Source organism: Caretta caretta, chromosome 21 (genome assembly GCF_965140235.1).
Source record: "Caretta caretta isolate rCarCar2 chromosome 21, rCarCar1.hap1, whole genome shotgun sequence".
Classification (NCBI taxonomy): Eukaryota; Metazoa; Chordata; order Testudines; family Cheloniidae; genus Caretta; species Caretta caretta.
In genome coordinates this window covers 17,485,674-17,501,728 of record NC_134226.1, presented here as the reverse complement: position 1 = coordinate 17,501,728, position 16,055 = coordinate 17,485,674, and the positions used below count along the sequence as shown (strand labels likewise).

General features: G+C 54.3%; 1 protein-coding gene across 4 annotated transcripts in view; it reads right to left on the bottom strand.

Annotated features, from left to right (window-relative positions):
* CPNE5 (copine 5) overlaps nucleotides 1-16,055 on the bottom strand; it is a 214,894-nt gene that overhangs the window by 122,328 nt on the left and 76,511 nt on the right. Inside the window, exon 1 of one of the 4 annotated variants that reach the window (XM_048826651.2) lies at nucleotides 2,217-2,586. The exons of the other annotated variants lie outside the window; for them this stretch is intronic. The gene's annotated coding sequence lies outside the window, so the exon portion shown is untranslated. Of the gene's footprint in view, nucleotides 1-2,216; nucleotides 2,587-16,055 lie in introns of those variants that run through there. 4 annotated transcript variants of the gene reach the window in all.

The following is a 16,055-nucleotide window of genomic DNA, read 5'->3' as shown; positions in this document are numbered from 1 at the left end:
CCCTTCCCCAGTTGGGTCACCCAGGCTGAACCAACTCCACCCTGTTGGTACTGCCCTTCGCAGCTCTCCCCACCCCCACTCCAGCGCAGCCCAGCCCAGCCCCATCCCACCTGCCCCAACGAGGTCTGTGCCCCCTGTTGTGATCACTGGGCCTCTCCAGTGACCCTAGCCGTGAGCCCCACTGTGGGACGGGAACAGAAGTTCAAGTGGTGTCACAACAACCGATCACAACAAACGGCGGTGGGCAGACGTGTGACACAGACTGAGACAGTCCAGCCAGAAAGGCTCCTGCTACAACCCAAGGGCCGTGTTAGGAACGTGCCTGGTACGAGAGAAGAGTGGGACTGGAAATCAATGGACCAAAATTGGTGTGTCAGAAACAAGGCCTGATTGGTGAATGAAATACCGAGGGGCTGAGCTATTCACCCTTTTGGGGGCTCTCAAAAGGAATCTGTGGGAGAAACTGGCTCCCGCCATGCTGGTGGGCTGCAAGACGAGAGATGGGGAAGGAACGAGCTTCACCATCACCACACCATCCCCACCGTCTCTAGGCACCTCTTCGGCTGACTCCTGAGAGATATCCTGAGCAGACCGGAGCAGGGGACCCAGATGACACCAGCACCTCCACCGGCTCCGGCTAAATTCCAACCCCAACCTGAGATGTGAGACTTCGCCCTCTCCCGCCCCTGTGGCCTTTTCCTTCCCCCCTTATTTCTTCTCTTGTCTGTCTCACTGCTTTTGCCTCTGGCTTAATTGGCCAAGTCTGTATATTGTCCAACACAGCTGTAAGCCTGGGGCCAGAACGAGGCAGCTAAAAGCAGTGCCCTAAACAGCCCAATGCTGGTACGAGTCGCCAGGTCTCAAACCGTGTGCTGGGCCTGGCGTTTTCCAGCACTGTCATTGCAAGTGAGAGTCAACCCAGGAGACAGGAGCTGCGTTTCCACTCCTGGCTGTTCTGTTCTCCCCTCGTGTGTGTGTTTGGCTGGGTTTGTCTGCTAGGAACCAGGATCAGACTTTAACAACCACAGCAAGGACCGCTCAGCCCAGCCCGGCTAACTTCTGCTCTTTGCCCCAAGGACAGTTCATACCAACTCTGATACCATCAAAGGCTATGTCTACACTGCACTTTTGTCGGTAAAACTTTTGTCAGTCAGGGGTGTGAAAAAAACACACCCCGACCAACAAACGTTTTACCAACGAAAAGTGTCGGTGTGGAGATGCTCTCCCGCTGACAAACCTGCTGCCCCCTGTCGGGGGTGGTTGTATCTGGTAGGCAGGAGAGCTCGCTCCTGCCGACAAAGAGCGGCTACCCTGCGTGCCTTACAGCGACAAGACCTTGGAGGCCCAGCTGTGCCGCTGTAAGGTGTGCAGTGCAGACACAGCCTTTGCTGCCAGACACGGGGGTTTCCCTTCTAAAGACTCCCACTGAAGGGAGAGGCCCTGGCCGAGGGTGTTACAAGGCAAGGCTGACTTTACATGGCAAAGGCTTTAACTGCTTTCCCTTCTGTCTCTTTTCTAACGGGCTGAAGGGGTTTTGAGGGGCGTCTTTGCCACGGGACTGAGCTGGCTGAGTCGCGGTACACCACCCTGACCTGCGTGTAACATTTATTCCCATTTATTCCATCCCTGCCCCCAGCCTCTCCCTGGCTCTGCTGCCTGTCTCTCATCGCTCCTCTCTTCCTTGGCAGCAGGCCATTGCTCCAGAGACAGTGAGTAATTCCCTTCCCGCGCTCACATTGTTACCTAGCAGGGATTTATAGCCGCTGCTCGGACCTCTTCCTCCCCCTCCCCCTTTCCTGGGCTGTATAAATTCAGCTCCCGGAGCCCTCGCTACACGTGGCTCACCCGCTGCTCAGGGCAGGGACAGGAACATCCAGCATCTTATTCTGAAGCCCGACCAACCTCCCCACCTGCCCAGGGACCTGGATGCAAGTGAAATGAGCGAACCCCGCAGCCCCACCTCCCACCACACACAAACACCTTTGTGCCCCGACGCCCCGAGCTTACTGGTTTAACACTGAGCCCTGGCAATGGACTTGTGAGGGGCACGGCCAGGAGCTCTCCACCCAGCCTGCCGCATCGCAAGGCAGCACATGGCACATGCCCGCCAGCAGCACCGGGCATTTGGGGTCCTCTCATGGGGCACAGGCGAGGCTCAGAGTCAACGCTGCTCATGGCTATCAGACACGTGCCCCTTTTAGCGGAACGGGACTCACCCAGGCAGCGCTAGCGAGTGGTCAGAGCAGGCAAAGGGGCACGGGAGCCAGTTCCAGATCAGAGAGGGGAGTGTGGTCTGCTGGAGGAGAGCAGAAGCAGCTGTTGAGATAATGAGCCGTCAGCTTTCCTGCATGTGCCTCTCTGCTCTGACATCGACTCCTCTGCCCTGGGCAGGCTGGGCCCTTCTGGGAAACCCAGGGTGGCACTGGAGGCTTTGGCTGCTTCCAAGGTCCTGGCAGGATCGTCCCAGCTCCCAACAACCTTGTTCAACGCGTCACTTCTAGGCTGCTCGGAGAAGCCCTCAACCTCCCCTGATTACAAAAAGCCGATCTCATTAAGGAGCCCAATGTACCTGCACCCCAGACAACCCTGCTGCCTCAGGGGCCCGATCCTGCCTCCAGGAGCTCAGGACGCTCAGCTCCCCTGCAAGTTGGGCCATTGGTGCTGTCGGCTGCTGATGCCTGAAATGCAGAGTCAGGATCCAGGGGCTCAGGAGAGTTTTTGTTTCTATCAGGGAAATTAACCCCCAAAGAGACTCCGGTGACAAACGGCTGCCGAGAGAGGGAATCCGACCAATCCAAGGAGGCGTGTGGAACATTTACTGTGGAGTTAGACGAGGCGCTGGCGTTAAGTAGAGGAGCCTGAAAGGCGAATAAATCCAAGGAGCTGGGAAAGCCTCTGCAATCAGCCAGCTGGGGCTGGGGTGGGTATTAACAAGCCATCTGCTGCTCTTCTAGGGACCAGAAATGAACAGAAGGAGAATCCCAGAAGCCGGTTGGATTTGCGACCCAGGGTGAATTTAATGCTGGTGCTGGGTGCCAGGCTGACAGCCCCGGCGTGGGCACAGATTGGCACAGCTTCCTCCCATCCTGCCCCTGCTGCCTCTATGTCCCCCCTTCCCTGGAAGAGACGAGCGGGGAGACGGTCTCCCAGCTTAGCTGGGAAGTAGGCTAATTAGTGTTTGGTGTCATTTTTCTGCTGGGGCCACTTGCCATGAGTCACTGGTCTGAGACCCTGCAAACTCATTCCATGCAGGGGCCCCCAAACAGCCACGGGATGGCGACGACTTGCCAGACTGGGTGTAAATGCCTGCCAATCAGCTGAGCCAGCCATTCCCGCCCTAGGCCCGTGGCCCCATGAGCTGCCATGTGATGCCGTCCTGCACTGGGTGCCCTGCGTGCGCCACCCCCTGCAGCAGCCACACTGGGGGCTCCACATCCACACTGGGGGCTCCAAGTGCTGTGAGCCAGAGGCAGGGACTCTCCCACGTGGAGGTGGCGGGTGTCAGAGGCATCAGCCTGCCTGGCTCCTAGGGGAGGACACAGGTTAGGTGCCGAGGTGCTAGGCCCCAGATAGGGAGGACAGAGTGAGGGAGTGATGCCAGGTGGTGCAGGGAGGCAGTTCCAGACAGCAGCAGATGCAGAGGAGAAGGCTCACACAGTGAGGACATTGTCCTGGGGGATGCAGAGGAAGCTATGCCAGGCAAAGGGAGCAGAGAGAGCCAAGGTGCGTGGGAGTGGATGGGAAGGGGCTGTCATGTCCTGGAGACTTCCCCTCTGGACTCCTCATCGGAGCAGCCTGCTCCCCGGAGAGCCCTCACCAGGCTTGACACCGCGCTTGGGACTTTGGCTGGGTGGGTGGCACGCGGCATGGAACCGATTCCTAACAAGGTCTTGGTCTGAGTCTCAGAGCTTTGCCGCGTGGCGCTACCCCGTGTTCGGGGACAGAACAGGTGCTCACAACAAGGAGGACAATTATGTTCTGCAGGCTCTCAGGAACCTGCCGTCCCCAGGCAGCCACCCCCTGAAACTGTCAGCACAAAAGCACAGCCGAGGAGACAAAGGGAAAGCATCTCCGCTGACCTGCTGTGCCCGCTGCTCTGCAGTCAGAGCCTCTGAACTCTCCGGGCACCTGGAGCACCTTCCCCAAGTGAGCTGAGCGTCAAAGACCAGCCGACACCTCCTGGAGACGCAGCAGAGCTCGTGATCCAGCTTGTCCAGGGCACATCCAGGGCCTCGTCTGCTCCCTTTGATTAGCCAAGTCTAGATGGAAACAGGTTCGCATGTCCTAGCAGTTCATCTGCCCTTGCAACAGGAGAGCAGCGCTGGCCGTTCGCAGAGGGGCTGCTTCCGGGAGGGCGGGCCCCACACACAGTGAGGGCAGAAGCGCTGAGCAAGTCCCCTTCTGGGACGTCAGACCTAGCCTGGAAACATCAGGAGTGTCTCTGCAGCTACCATGGGACCAGCCAGGCTGCTGCAGTGCGTCAGGGTGTGTCCCTATGTCCCGGGTGAAAGGCGGCAGGCTGGGCAAGGCTACATGGGGAAGAGTGGGAGAGAGAGAGAGAGCCTTTGAGGTGGTGTCCCAGCAAGTGACTGGGGAAGGTTGTTCCCCTTCTCTCCAGCCCCTGCCAGGCCCCAGGGAACAGGTCATGTTACTGTAAGGGGACTGTTGCCCCCTTACTAACAAGCAGCTCAGAGAGAGCAGACCCTGTCCTGGGAGCAGAGCTGTAGCACCCAGACCCAGAGGGGCCACAGAAGCAGCCCAGAGAGCAGACCTGTGCTGGAAGGAGAACTGCAGCAACCAGATCCAGAGGGGCCAGAAAAGCAGCCCAGAGAGAGCAGACCCTGTCCTGGGAGCAGAGCTGTAGCAACCAGAGCCAGAGGGAAAGCAGTGGACGTGTTGTTCCTTGACTTTAGCAAAGCTTTTGACACGGTCTTCCACAGTATTCTTGCCAGCAAGTTAAAGAAGTATGGGCTGGATGAATGGACTATAAGGTGGATAGAAAGCTGGCTAGATTGTCGGGCTCAACGGGTAGTGATCAATGGCTCCATGTCTAGTTGGCAGCTGGTATCTAGCGGAGTGCCCCAAGGCTCCATCCTGGGGCCGGTTTTGTTCAATATCTTCATTAATGATCTGGAGGATGGTGTGGATTGCACCCTCAGCAAGTTTGCAGATGACACTAAACTGGGAGGAGAGGTAGATACGCTGGAGGGTAGGGATGGGATACAGAGGGACCTAGACAAATTGGAGGATTGGGCCAAAAGAAATCTGATGAGGTTCAACAAGGACAAGTGCAGAGTCCTGCACTTAGGACGGAAGAATCCCATGCATCGCTACAAACCAGGGACCAAGCGACTAGGCAGCAGTTCGGCAGAAAAGGACCTAGGGGTTACAATGAACGAGAAGCTGGATATGAGTCAACAGTGTGCCCTTGTTGCCAAGAAGGCCAATGGCATTTTGGGATGTATAAGTAGGAGCATTGCCAGCAGATTGAGGGACGTGATCGTTCCCCTCTATTCGACACTGGTGAGGCCTCATCTGAAGTATTGTGTCCAGTTTTGGGCCCCACACTACAAGAAGGATGTGGAAAAATTGGAAAGAGTCCAGCGGAGGGCAACAAAAATGATGAGGGGCTGGAACACATGAGTTATGAGGAGAGGCTGAGGGAGCTGGGATTGTTTAGTCTGCAGAAAAGAAGAATGAGGGGGGATTTGATAGCTGCTTTCAACTACCTGAAAGGGGGTTCCAAAGAGGATGGTTCTAGACTGTTCTCAGTGGTAGCAGATGACAGGACAAGGAGTAATGGTCTCAAGTTGCAGTGGGGGAGATTTAGGTTGGATATTAGGAAAAACTTTTTCACTAGGAGGGTGGTGAAACACTGGAATGCGTTGCCTAGGGAGGTGGTGGAATCTCCTTCCTTAGAAGTTTTTAAGGTCAGGCTTGACAAAGCCCTGGCTGGGATGATTTAATTGGGGATTGGTCCTGCTTTGAGCAGGGGGTTGGACTAGATGACCTCCTGAGGTCCCTTCCAACCCTGATATTCTATGATTCTATGAGGGGCCAGAGAAGCAGCCCAGGGAGCTGGAGGCAGAGCAGCAGCCGTACTGAGGCAGAGTGGGGCTGGAGCTGAAGCTGGGGCTGGAGCAGTCCGGCGCCAGGTGTCTTGAGCAGCTGGGGAGAGCAAGGAGGGACCCTGGGCAGCGGGTCCAGCACAGGGAGACACCTCAGCCAGGAGGCTCTGCAGGTCAGACTCGGAGGGGGATTGGTAACCCTGACAGGGCGGGGGCAACGCTGGGAAGAAGGGCTCTCCCACCTAGAGCCTGAGAGCGTGTGGCCACCACCAAAGCAAGTGTCCAACCCGCAGCACCCCTGCAGCACAGCCAGGGCCTGAGGAGGAGGCCTGGGACCTACAAGGAACAGACTGTGAACTGTCCGGATGTTCCAGAGACGCTGTTTGTGATGTTCCCTGCCACAGAGCGGGCTGATGTGTTTCCTTTAACCTTTCCCATTTTCCTTTACTCTTTTTAAAATTAATGGTTGATTAAATAACTTGCATTTGCTTCAAATTGTATGTAATGGTCAGTGGGTCACAGAAGTGCCCAGTGCAGAGAGAGTACCCCGGAGTGGGGACACCCTAGCCTCTGTCCTAGGTGACCATAGCAGGGTTGGGGGTCGAGCCTGTCACGGAGTCCCTGAGTGATGCTCTGGAACTGCTCCCCATGAAGCCAGTCAGGACTCTGGGGCAGTTGCCTTCCTGTGAGCAGACTGTCTTCAGGACACACAGCTCACACAGCTTCCACCTTCCTGGGTCTGACCTCGGAGCATTCAGCATCCTCTGCCCCTCCATGCGCTTCCCACAGCGAGTCCACTCAGGCGGGGCTCCTGGGGAAGCCAGAGGGTCCTGCACCCCAACTTCGCAGTCAGACGTGACTCTCAGCCAGCCAGTAAAACAGAAGGTTTATTAGACGACAGGAACATGGTCTAACACAGAGCTTGTAGGTGCAGAGAACCGGACCCCTCAGCTGAGTCCATTTTGGGGGGCAGTGAGCCAGACAACCACATCTGCACTTCACTCCATGTCCCTAGCCAGCCCCAAACTGAAACTCCCTCCAGCCCCTCCTCCTCTGGGCTTTGTCCCTTTCCCGGGCCAGGAGGTCACCTGATTACTTTGTTCTCCAACCCTTTAGCTCTCACCTTGCAGGGGGGAAGGGCCCAGGCCATCAGTTGCCAGGAAACAGGGTGTCGGCCATTCTCTGTGTCCAGACCCCTGCACACACCTGCTCTCTAGGGCTCTGCAATGATCATACACCCTTACCCCACCACCTAGAGACTTAAGAACTGCATAGGGGAAACTGAGACACCCCCACACTATTCAGAGGAAACATTAAGAACAGTTCTACTTCGTCACAGAGCCCCCCAGGATTCCTGGGCCCAGCCTTGTTGGGGTTACGAGGACTCTGCCAGACAGGAGAGTGGAAGGGGAGTCCTCAAGGACAGGGAGGCCACTAGCTAAAGGAAGTGGGAGCGAGGACTCAGATCCTTTTGCTAGCCCACTTCACTGGGGTAGTGCAGAAGCCAGGAAAGTTCCCCACAAGAGTGGGACTATTCCCCGGCTTACATAATCAAGACTTCCCAGCCTGCAGAGCCAGGAAGCTAGTTTAATGTGAGATCACCTCGCCCACCTTTCCTGCAGGGCCAGCAGGTGGTTCACAGTGATGCTCCCATCTCTGTGCCCTGCAGGATCCCAGCCCTTGGCTTCCTGTTGAATCAGGTTTGGTCGCTTTGTAAAACGTCTTCTGGGGAGTGAGCGCGGGGCGAATGTTACTGAAAAACCCGACAGTAGCCAGAGTCCGCAAACCCTCCACACACCATGGCTGGGCTGGCTCCCTGCCTACCCCCTTGTACACTCACCACCCCCAGGCCAGGCCAGGTGCTCTGCAGGACCCTGCCCCTCGGGATGTCCTGGCTGTGCACCAGGTGTGTGGGGCAGTGCTGGCAGGCAGGGGAGGGGGATGGTGGGCTGAGGAAGGCTGCCCTGCTGGGCTTGTGCTGGGACAGCCTGGCAGGACTGGAAGTCAGCCAGGAGACCCAAGGCAGGGAGGTCTCTTACCCCAGCGAATGGTTACAGCCCTGCTCACGGGCAGGCCAGCTCCAGCTCCAACTCCAGCCCTCACAGCTCGGTCCCGCACGCTCCCCCAGACAGGCACACTTGTGTGTGCTCTCACGGGGGCAAGCATGCCAGGGCAGGGCTGGTGACGGAGCAGTCCCCGGAGCAGACCCCTGCCTCTGAGAGCTGTTGGGGGTGGGAGGATGGTCCAGTCATGAATCATAGAATCATAGAATATAAGGGTTGGAAGGGACCCCAGAAGGTCATCTAGTCCAACCCCCTGCTCGAAGCAGGACCGATTCCCAGTTAAATCATCCCAGCCAGGGCTTTGTCAAGCCTGACCTTAAAAACTTCTAAGGAAGGAGATTCCACCACCTCCCTAGGCAACGCATTCCAGTGTTTCACCACCCTCTTAGTGAAAAAGTTTTTCCTAATATCCAATCTAAACCTCCCCCACTGCAGCTTGAGACCATTACTCCTCGTTCTGTCATCTGCTACCATTGAGAACAGTCTAGAACCATCCTCTTTGGAACCCCCTCTCAGGTAGTTGAAAGCAGCTATCAAATCCCCCCTCATTCTTCTCTTCTGCAGGCTAAACAATCCCAGCTCCCTCAGCCTCTCCTCATAACTCATGTGTTCCAGACCCCTAATCATTTTTGTTGCCCTTCGCTGGACTCTCTCCAATTTATCCACATCCTTCTTGTAGTGTGGGGCCCAAAACTGGACACAGTACTCCAGATGAGGCCTCACCAATGTCGAATAGAGGGGAACGATCACGTCCCTCGATCTGCTCGCTATGCCCCTACTTATACATCCCAAAATGCCATTGGCCTTCTTGGCAACAAGGGCACACTGCTGACTCATATCCAGCTTCTCGTCCACTGTCACCCCTAGGTCCTTTTCCGCAGAACTGCTGCCTAGCCATTCGGTCCCTAGTCTGTAGCTGTGCATTGGGTTCTTCCGTCCTAAGTGCAGGACCCTGCACTTATCCTTATTGAACCTCATCAGATTTCTTTTGGCCCAATCCTCCAATTTGTCTAGGTCCCTCTGTATCCTATCCCTCCCCTCCAGCGTATCTACTACTCCTCCCAGTTTAGTATCATCCGCAAATTTGCTGAGAGTGCAATCCACACCATCCTCCAGGCATTGTGCTGGGATTTGGGGCATCAGGGATCAATTCCTGGCTTCCCGTGTGACCCTGACCATGTCTCTGAGCCTCAGTTTCCCCATCTGTAGCACTGGCATTGATGGTTATTTCACCAGTGTTTGTGAGCTGCTGAGGACCCCAGCAATAGGTTGACAGGAATCTGCCCCTCTCCAAAAGAACTGCAAGCCCTGGCTCTTTTGGCCTTGCCAATGGATTAATTCCTGCTGGCTGGGAGTGCTGCAGGAAGCAGGGGGCTTGTTCTGGCTCAGCAGCATCTTAGCCGGCTCAGATTAAGCTTTGGGAAGTGTCCAAATGGGCTCCGCATAAAGATGTTTAATAATAACTGCCAATAATAGTATGTTCTGTGTCTCACACCCACGCACGCCCACGCACGCCCATGCACGCTCATGCACACCCATGCCCACCCACACCCACACATGTGCAGGTACACACACACACACACACACAGGTGCTCTCTTCCTTGCTCTCTGACACATACAATAAACAGAATTTGGCATCCAGTCCAACAATTAGGGCAGCAAAACCCGCACCTGCCAGAGGGAATTCTCAGCTGCCACACTGCTCTGAAGCAAGCTCCTGCTAGCTAGAGTGAAACGAACCCTCCAGGAGCAATTCTGAAGGGTTGCAAGTAGCCTTAAAATAAGAGAAAAAAATTCCTACAACCCCGCCCCGTAACTCCAACCTGGCACCGGCTGCGGGTGCTAAATAAGGTTACCTGCCATGCAGCCCCCTCTCTGCCTCACCCCACTCCCCAGAACTGTTCTTATCAAGCACTCTGACAATCCCCTGGGTCTGATCTGCGGGTCCCTGGGAGTGGCCTGTGAGCAGCGGGGGCACTGAGCCATCCAGCGCATTTCAAAATGGGAAACGCTCCTCTCCAGGGAAACAGATCCCCCTTCCCTGAATGGCAGCAGCACTAGGGGGACCCAGCTGGAAATGGTGCGATCCTTAGGGGCTAGATGGATTTAGTCCATCTCAGGAGCTGGCCACCCGCCGGTGGTGTTTCCACTGTCCCAGTCACTGCAGTACCAGAGCAGGTCACACTCTTTCCCCTCCTGCACCCCGTGCCCCAGCACAGAGCTGTTATCCCCCATGGAGCACAGACGACTAAGGGGGAGGTGGGATTCTCAGCTGGCCTAGACGTTCCCATGCCAGCTCTGCTTGAGCTGCAATCCCAGCTGACCCTCTATGCGGGCAGCTGGCCCGAGCCACCCTACTGGTTACAGGTGGTGGCGTGAGCAGGTCAAACGGAGACGAACCCTGTGTGAATTGCCTAGGTCACAAACGAGTCCAGGGCTGAGCAGGGCATTGGAGCCAGGTCTCCCAGCGCCCAGCCTAGGGTCCGGACCATTGCCCCCCTTCCCTTCAAGTCTAGAGCCAGGAGAGTGCTTCATGGTGTGACACAGCCCTATGCTTGGGCAGGCCTGGGGAGGGGCAGGGAAACCCGAGGGACCCCCTGCAGCAGACTAAGCCAGTGCCGGAAGCACCCAGCTTGCACAGGGAGTAGTGGCTGGCAGGCTTCTCGGACCTCATGCGGGGCTCTCCCTCCAGGGCTCTCCCTCCTCTGCTGTGATGGACAGGCGGGCACAGCTGGGGAGACCAGTCCCACCTCCCATTTCAAAGCAAGCCACACACGCTTCCAGCCTGTGACACAGGTCAGCAAGGCCCTGCTTCACCTGGGACTGACGCCCAGCACTGCCAGCTCCACGTGCCGGCCTGGCACCGGGCGCTTGCCTGCTACACTGATGCTCTGCAGGGGTGGGAAAGGCCCCAGGAAGAATGACTCTGCATGCTTGACTTGGTTTATTAGCCCTGGGGTGGTCCATGGCTGGGGAGTTGGGCATTTCCTATCAGACAAAGAAGGCCTGAAAAGTGTTTTCTTAAAAGATTTGCCTGCTTGTTTGTTACATTAGAAATTCAGGTCTCATCCACCCTAACCATCTTTGCCTGGGGCTCTCTCAGGATGGCTGGAAAGCTAGCAGGATTATGACTTTGCAGGTACCAAGGAAGTGAAACCTCGGCCACCGAGGGGAGAAGGGAGAGTTGGTCAGGCTGGTCGAAGCACTTTTTTTCGGGGGGGGGGGGGCGGGGGGGTGTCACGGAGTCCCTGGGCGATGCTCTGGAACTGCTCCCCATGAAGCCAGTCAGGACTCTGGTGAAGCCTCCTCTCTGGGAGCAGCCTGTCTTCAGGACACAAAGCTCACACAGCTTCCACCTTCCTGGGTCTGACCTCGGAGCCTTCAGCATCCTCTGCCCCTCCGTGCGCTTCCCACAGCAAGTCTGCTCAGACGGGGCTCCTGGGGAAGCCAGAGGGTCCTGCACCCCAACTTTGCAGTCAGACGTGACTCTCAGCCAGCCAGTAAAACAGAGGTTTATTAAACGACAGGAACATGGTCTAAAACAGAGCTTGTAGGTGCAGAGAACAGGACCCCTCAGCTGGGTCCATTATGGGGGGCAGTCAGCCAGACAACCACATCTGCCCTTCACTCCATGTCTCCAGCCAGCCCCAAACTGAAACTCTCTCCAGCCCCTCCTCCTCTGGGCTTTGTTCCTTTCCCGGGCCAGGAGGTCACCGGATTCCTTTGTTCTCCAACCCTTTAGCTCTCACCTTGCAGGGGGGAAGGGCCCAGGCCATCAGTTGCCAGGAAACAGGGTGTCGGCCATTCTCTGTGTCCAGACCCCTGCACACACCTGCCCTCTAGGGCTCTGCAGTGATCATACACCCTTACCCCACCCCCCTAGAGACTTAAGAACTGCCTAGGGGAAACTGAAGCACCCCCACACTATTCAGAAGAAACATTAAGAACAGTCTCACTTCGTCACATCGGGTTGAAGCACTGTTTTTTTTGGGGGGGGGGGGTGTTAATGGGTATTTAACTCACACTCCTGAGAAACTCTTGGGAGAAAAGTGATCTTTGTTAATGTCTTGGCACTGATACTCTGTCAGTTTCGGGTCCCCAATCCACAGCTCTGGGTCCCCCGACGAGATAGCCAGCAAAAGCTGGGAAAGCCAATCTTGACATTCCCAAGATTTCAAAGGGAAAAAACAAAACGCCTCAAATCACCCCCCTCTGGGTCTCCTTTCTCTGTCAGCAAGGAGCAGTGAACAGCATACATCAGGTCGGCTTTTGTCATAAATATAAAGGGAAGGGTAAACCCCTTTGAAATCCCTCCTGGCCAGGGGAAAGCTCCTCTCACCTGTAAAGGGTTAAGAAGCTAAAGGTAACCTCGCTGGCACCTGACCAAAATGACCAATGAGGAGACAAGATACTTTCAAAAGCTGGGAGGAGGGAGACAAACAAAGGGTCTGTGTCTGTCTGGGTGCTGCTCTTGCCAGGGACAGAACAGGAATGGAGTCTTAGAACTTTTAGTAAGTAATCTAGCTAGGTATGTGTTAGATTATGATTTCTTTAAATGGCTGAGAAAAGAATTGTGCTGAATAGAATAACTATTTCTGTCTGTGTATCTTTTTTGTAACTTAAGGTTTTGCCTAGAGGGGTTCTCTATGTTTTTGAATCTAATTACCCTGTAAGATATCTACCATCCTGATTTTACAGGGGGGATTTCTTTATTTCTATTTACTTCTATTTTTTATTAAAAGTCTTCTTGTAAAAACTGAATGCTTTTTCATTGTTCTCAGATCCAAGGGTTTGGGTCTGTGGTCACCTATGCAAATTGGTGAGGCTTTTTATCCAACATTTCCCAGGAAAGGGGGGGTGCAAGTGTTGGGAGGATTGTTCATTGTTCTTAAGATCCAAGGGTCTGGGTCTGTAGTCACCTAGGCAAATTGGTGAGGCTTTTTACCAAACCTTGTCCAGGAAGTGGGGTGCAAGGTTTTGGGGAAGTATTTTGGGGGGAAAGATGCGTCCAAACAGCTCTTCCCCAGTAACCAGTATTAGTTTGGTGGTGGTAGCGGCCATTCCAAGGATAACGGGTGTAATATTTTGTACCTTGGGGAAGTTTTGACCTAAGCTGGTAAAGATAAGCTTAGGGGTTTTTTTCATGCAGGTCCCCACATCTGTACCCTAGAGTTCAGAGTGGGGGAGGAACCTTGACATGGTGGCACAGTGGTGGGATTAACCTGAAATCATTTGAGATCCAGTTGAGATTTTTTGAACTAGAAATACAGATTTTAAAAAGGAAAATTTTTTTTTTCTTTGGAAAGAAAGTCCAGAAAGCAGCTTTGAAACTGAAAGCAGCTTGGTTTCTCTCTGCTTTGTGGCCAAGCAGAGACAAAAGGGGATTATCTTGTGAATTGCAGGTTTTTTTTGCCTGGAGGCAGGGTACTTAACTCCTGCAGGGAAATCTTCCAATCCAGAGGTTTTTTTTTCTTTTCTTCCTAAAAGTAAATAGGGGGTGTGTGTTCTACCCATTTGCTTTTTCTTTGGGCTGGGTAAGCAGGTTTCCAAGTAGTTGGAGGTTTTTTGCTTTAATTTGGGCCCAGAGCAGAGACAAGGGAATTGTCTTTTTCTGTAGGCTGACAATCACTATCAGTCTGCTGCAGTTTCCACGGTAAACATCTGATGAAGTGAGCTGTAGCTCACGAAAGCTCATGCTCAAATAAATTGGTTAGTCTCTAAGGTGCCACAAGTACTCCTTTTCTTTTTGCGAATACAGACTAACACGGCTGTTCCTCTGAAACCTATCAGAGAATAGGTATTCTATTGCAGCACAGCAAAATTTTACAGCCAAGTTTTGTTTGTTTATTTCTAAACCTCAGGTGTAAAGTTAGTTAAAAACAGAGAGGTTAGAATGACCAAATCCTCAGCTCAACTACAGCTGGAATTAGCCAAATTTCAGGCTGAGGAAAGACAAAGGGAACATGAAAGACAGATAGAACTCATGCGGCTGGAGAAGGAGGTACAGGAGGCTGCCCACAAGAGGGAAATGGAGGCAAGGAAGCATGTGGAGGAGGAGAAGGAAAAAGAGAGGAAGCATGTGGAGGAGGTGGAGAGGATAAAGGCCCAGCAGAATATACCAACAAACCCTAGCAATCCTTCTCCAGGTACCACTTCCCATCCCAGAAAGTTCCCCACCTACAAGGCAGGTGATGATACTGAGGCCTTCCTAGAAAACTTTGAAAGGGCCTGCCTTGGGTACAACATCTCTACTGACCAATACATGGTAGAGCTGAGGCCGCAGCTCAGTGGACCCTTAGCTGAGGTGGCAGCTGAAATGCCTAAAGAACACATGAACAAGTATGAACTGTTTAAATCCAAGGCGAGAGTCAGAATGGGGATAACACCCGAGCAGTCTCGTCGGAGGTTCAGAGCCCTAAGGTGGAAACCAGACATGTCATTTACCCGACATGCCTACCACATTGTGAAACATTGGGATGCCTGGATATCAGGAGCAAGTGTTGAATCTCCAGTAAATTTGCCCTTCCTAATGCAAATGGAACAATTCTTAGAGGGTGTTCCTGAGGAAATAGAAAGATACATCCTAGACGGGAAGCCCAAAACTGTAATCGAGGCAGGAGAGATTGGAGCCAGATGGGTGGAGGTGGCAGAGAAGAAGAAAACTGGTCGCAGTTGGAGTGGAGACCAGAAGGGACCACCCCAGACCACACCCTATTACCGGGGGCCACCCAAAGCCCCACCTACCTCCCAAAGAACCCTCCAGACCCCTTATCGTCCCACCACCCCGTTCTCCAGCAACCCTCCTCGCCCCAGTGACCCATCAGCTGGACGATGTTTTAAATGTAACGAGCTGGGGCATGTAAAGGCCAACTGCCCCAAGAACCCCAACAGATTACAGTTCATTGCACCGGAATCACACCAGAGGTCCACAGGCCCAGATACCTCCCAGATACCCTTGGAGCGGAGGGAAACTGTGAGTGTGGGCGGGAAGAAGGTCACCGCGTGGAGGGACACCGGAGCACAAGTGTCAGCTATCCATGCTTCCTTAGTGGACCCCAATTTAATCAACCCAGAGATCCAAGTGACGATTCAACCCTTCAAGTCCAACTCTTTCAATTTGCCTACAGCCAAGTTGCCTGTCCAGTACAAGGGCTGGTCAGGAATGTGGACTTTTGCAGTCTATGATGATTATCCCATCCCCATGCTGTTGGGGGAAGACTTGGCCAATCATGTGAAGCAGGCCAAGAGGGTGGGAATGGTCACCCGCAGCCAGGCTAAACAAGCCGTGAGGCCTAGCTCTGTTCCGGAAACTTCTATCAGGACCCAGTCAGAGGTGATGGACCTGGACCCCAGGCCAATGTCTGCAACAGCAGTAGTGGATCCAGTCCCAGAGACCCAGACGGAACCAGTCCCAGAACCGGAACCAGCCGAACAACCAACACCAGACCCCGTGTCAGCACTGAATCCAGTACTTGCAACCTCAACAACAGAGGGCCCCACCGAACCTGAACTGGCAGCAGCCGATAACCCGACCCAAGAGGCTCAGCCGGAGCCTGAATCCCAACATAGTGCACCAGCGGAGAGCGGTTCACAGTCAACAGAAACAGCTCCATCCCCTATATCGCTTCCAGAGGGACCAAGCCTAGGTCCACAATCCCATGAGGAACTGATGTCTCCAGCATCAAGGGAACAGTTCCAGACCGAACAGGAAGCAGATGAAAGCCTCCAGAGAGCTTGGACGGCGGCACGGAGCAACCCACCGCCTCTCAGCTCTTCTAATCGATCCAGGTTTGTTGTAGAAAGAGGACTTTTATACAAGGAAACTCTTTCTGGTGGACACCAGGAAGACTGGCATCCTCAGAGACAGTTGGTAGTTCCAACTAAATACCGGGCCAAGCTCTTGAGCTTAGCCCATGATCACCCT